Below are 3,698 nucleotides of genomic sequence, written 5' to 3'. Positions count from 1 at the left end.
TAAAACCCTCCTACGTGGACGCGTTTTATCTAAATTGACTCTTTCGGATAAATAATGCAGAAATTTTCTCATTTCTATAAATATACTTAAAAATGAACCTTTATAGGTAAATTAGTCTATAATTTAATGTTTAATCTTATATATATTTATATTTTTTCAAAATAATTTAAGTACATTTAGCGGGGTTTATATGTGAAACAACGCAATAGTTACATCTTTAGGTAATTTTTTTATCAAACGCCGCAGCTTAAATAGCGATTTAGCGGCGTTTTCTGTATAAATGCTGCAAATGTTTTATCTTTAACTGCGTTTGCTGATGGAAATGCCGCGATTTAATAACTTTTAACCTGTCCAACTTTTCACCAGGCTGTTTCCTTAACCCTTTCAACTTTTAGCAGAAATCCCTAACTCCCTTCTCCCAATCTGCCCTCTGCAACTTCGAGTTCCGTTAGTCAGCCTCTCCCTCCGTCGAACGCTCCCTCCATCGCTCACTCCATTGATTGGTGTGTTCAGTCGATTAATCAGTCGCTGTCATCTCCACTGGTAAGTGATGATCCTTTCAAACTCCTGATTTGAAGTCTGCATGTGTGCCTTTTCTCATAAAAGAATAAAAGAAACTTTCCAAGTGACTACTAGGATCAACTCAAAACAAAAGCCGTACTCCGTCCCAAGAAAGATCGGATAGGTTTTTTCCTGAACACCTCATATATTTCAAATTTTCAGGCCTATTTATACTCTTTCATGAGAAATAATTTTATAAAACCCCTATATATGCTTCACTCACATCCATGTCTTTGAATTTCTAGCTTTTCTTAACTAATCGCACTTCTTTATGAAATCTCTACATTTATTTTTGTGGGTAAAAGCATTGCATATATGGATATGTAGTTAAAAGAGCTTCATCTATTTTAACAAACAAGTAATTTTTGCTATTATGGTCCCAGCTGATGTGTTGTTGAAGGATTTGGGTTTTGTTTTATATGCCATTTTCCCTAAGGAGTTCAATTTGCCCACTTTGTCTTTCTCAAATTTTCTTATGGCAATTGCTTTTTTTTTTTTTTTATGAACTCTGAATTTTTAGGGGAATTTCAAATTGGTGATGATATAAAACCATTGGATCCTCAAAGTGTAGTCAGTGTTGTTCGAGGCTAATAAGTTGCATTTTCGTCCTATTTTTCTTGGAAAAGAAGGTTTAATCCAGACTTCATCTCTTTCTCACTGAGATATGCGTGCCCATCAACACACATGCAGAGTAAATATTTTCTGTTATGTTTTGAAGTCTTGGCATGTGAAAAATTGGTAAATATAATTGAGTTTATGGAGATTTGAGGAGAAATTGTCATTCATTTAGTTCCATTGAAGTGTCTTTATAAAATGGTTAATAGTTTTCGTATATTACTATGATTTGTGAAAGCTATTGGTGAGAGGGCTTTGTATAATTTCAGGAGGATTGACGTCATCCACGTTCTTCAGAGCATGTTTCTCATATTGAGAAGATCCAAGCCAAGTCAAATAAGGTAAAACTCCACAACCCATTATAGTTTAGAAAGTCATGACCATGTTGAAGCGTTTTGAGTTCCTTAAATTTCAATGTCGTGCATTTTTGCATAGTAATGAAATACATGCCTTGGTAGTGATTGGGTCTTCTGCGTACCAAATAGTATATACTTGGCAGATAAAGCCATGTGTAAAGGTGACAAATCGGTTTTATCATTATATCTTAAAATTTTAGGGAAGAGTGAATGATTAATATTTGATTGATTGAAGAAGAAATTAACGTAAAAGTGGTTGAATGAAGTACTAAGTATGCTATTACCTTCAATTCCTTTCATGAAACTGTTGTTGGATGATGAAACTATGAGCAGCTAGATGTGACTGCTTTGCCTAGTTTTTGAAGTGAGCTGTAAGATTCTTATCCATCTAAGATTGTTTGAATAGAAATTTTAACATTTGGGAGAACAAATATGTCTAATTTACTCTTTTGACTGTGGATGTTACCTTTACTTAACAAACCATTCCTTAACCGATTGAAAAAAAGCTAACAGCTTGTTTGGTTCACCTGAATAGGAATCTTATTCAGGCCTCATTCTATGCTTTGCAGTGAAACAAATGTTTGGTTGGAATGAATCTCATTCCAAGGAATGAGCTATTCCTCCCTCATTACATGCAAGGCTGTAATAGCTATTCTTTAATGGACCATAAGAATGGTTATTATTGGTGTCACCCAATAATAAAAGAAAAGTTATGCACAATTTTATCCCCACTTAAAAAAGTGAACAAACCCAACATAAAATCATGGAGGAAATTAGAAATAAAAGAAGGGGCAACCGGAAATAGTAATGCCAGAGCACAACTTATCGGGAAAAAAAAGAAACTTAACGAGCCATTTCGAGTCCTTAAAAGTGCCCAACTGCAGAATCCATATTTATGTTGTCGATGTTTTGACTTCTTCCCAAGCCGAGTCAATAGTCCTAAACACTTTCTTTCCTAAGACAGGAAGGAAAGTCTTGATCAAATAGGCAAGACAGGATGACAACAGTTCCATTGCAAGTTGGAGTTTTAGTGGAAATTACTCGTTCTTACCTTACAAAATCAGCTTTCAATCCAACAGGAATAGCAGGTTACAAGGTAATCTCTCCTGTGAGCAAACAAAGAAGACCATAAAATCAGCATCTTCCTCAAACACAAACATGCAATCATCTAAAAACGGTCGATGATCTCCAGTAGAGACATAGAAGTGAAAAGTTGGGATTTTTATTTTTTTTTCTCTTTAAAATTAGATTTGCTATTTTAGAGGTTGATTTAGAAGAAAATAATTAGATTATCAAAGAGAGAAGATGAACGTCTATTTCTGATAGTTTTTGGAGAGTGAAAGAAGTTGGTCGGCGACAACAAATAATGATAAACTCGTGGGAAAATTGATCGGAAAACTAGGTTTGTAAAAGTTTCTGAAAAGAGAGAAGAAAAAGATCTGGAAAGGGATAAGAACAAAGTAAAAAAAGAAAAAGCAATTTAGCGGATGGTTGGTGGAAAAAAAAGATGGAAATGGTAAACGATAATGAAGATGATGGCTTTATCAAAGTTCTTTTGTTTTATAATTTATTACTAATATTATATATTGTTATTTATATATTAATAATAATTATATTAAAATTATTTTTTATTTTTAATTAAATTATATTTAATAATTTTACTATAATTTAATTACAATAACAATAATTATCTATTTAAAAAAATTTGCTAAAGATGTTTTGGTTATTTTAACTTTTTTTTTATACTATTACAACATCATTTTATTAAACCAAACAAAAGAATGTTACTATAGTTTTATTCTATTCCATTCAACCAGACAATTAAATTACATTACAATTCTATTTTATTACAACGAATCAAACATAGTGTGTAAGTATTAACATAATGTATTAACTTTCTTTACTTTTAAAAAAGTAAAAAAAAAAAAGCTAGGTGACATGTGCATGGATTTAAGTTGCTTATGATTGTAAGCTGCCAATTTACTCATTTTATGTAGTCTTGATTGCATGGTATTCTCCTCAGTATCACGCCCCTCTAGATTGTCATTGAAGACTAAAGAGAAATGATATCACGCTCACCTTAGGGAAAGTTGTTCATATGTTTTCTTGGTTCCAACTATTATTTTTAGCACTCTTACCCTAGTTGAACCTCTAACCGGAGAAAGA

General features: G+C 32.5%; 2 long non-coding RNA genes across 2 annotated transcripts; one reads left to right on the top strand and one right to left on the bottom strand.

Annotated features, from left to right (window-relative positions):
• Positions 1-296: 296 nt before the first annotated feature.
• On the top strand, positions 297-1,635 carry LOC107901786 (uncharacterized). Its single transcript, XR_001685414.2, has 3 exons — positions 297-543; positions 1,082-1,252; positions 1,446-1,635. It is a non-coding gene; the product is annotated as an uncharacterized lncRNA (long non-coding RNA).
• A 364-nt stretch (positions 1,636-1,999) lies between these two features.
• Positions 2,000-3,135, bottom strand: LOC107901789 (uncharacterized). The gene is made up of 2 exons (XR_001685416.2): positions 2,584-3,135; positions 2,000-2,487 (listed from the first exon to the last, which is right to left on the bottom strand). It is a non-coding gene; the product is annotated as an uncharacterized lncRNA (long non-coding RNA).
• Positions 3,136-3,698: the final 563 nt, after the last annotated feature.

Source organism: Gossypium hirsutum, chromosome A01 (assembly GCF_007990345.1).
Source record: "Gossypium hirsutum isolate 1008001.06 chromosome A01, Gossypium_hirsutum_v2.1, whole genome shotgun sequence".
Classification (NCBI taxonomy): domain Eukaryota; kingdom Viridiplantae; phylum Streptophyta; class Magnoliopsida; order Malvales; family Malvaceae; genus Gossypium; species Gossypium hirsutum.
The sequence above is the reverse complement of the archived record's forward strand: the minus strand, read 5'-3'. Positions and strand labels throughout refer to the sequence as shown.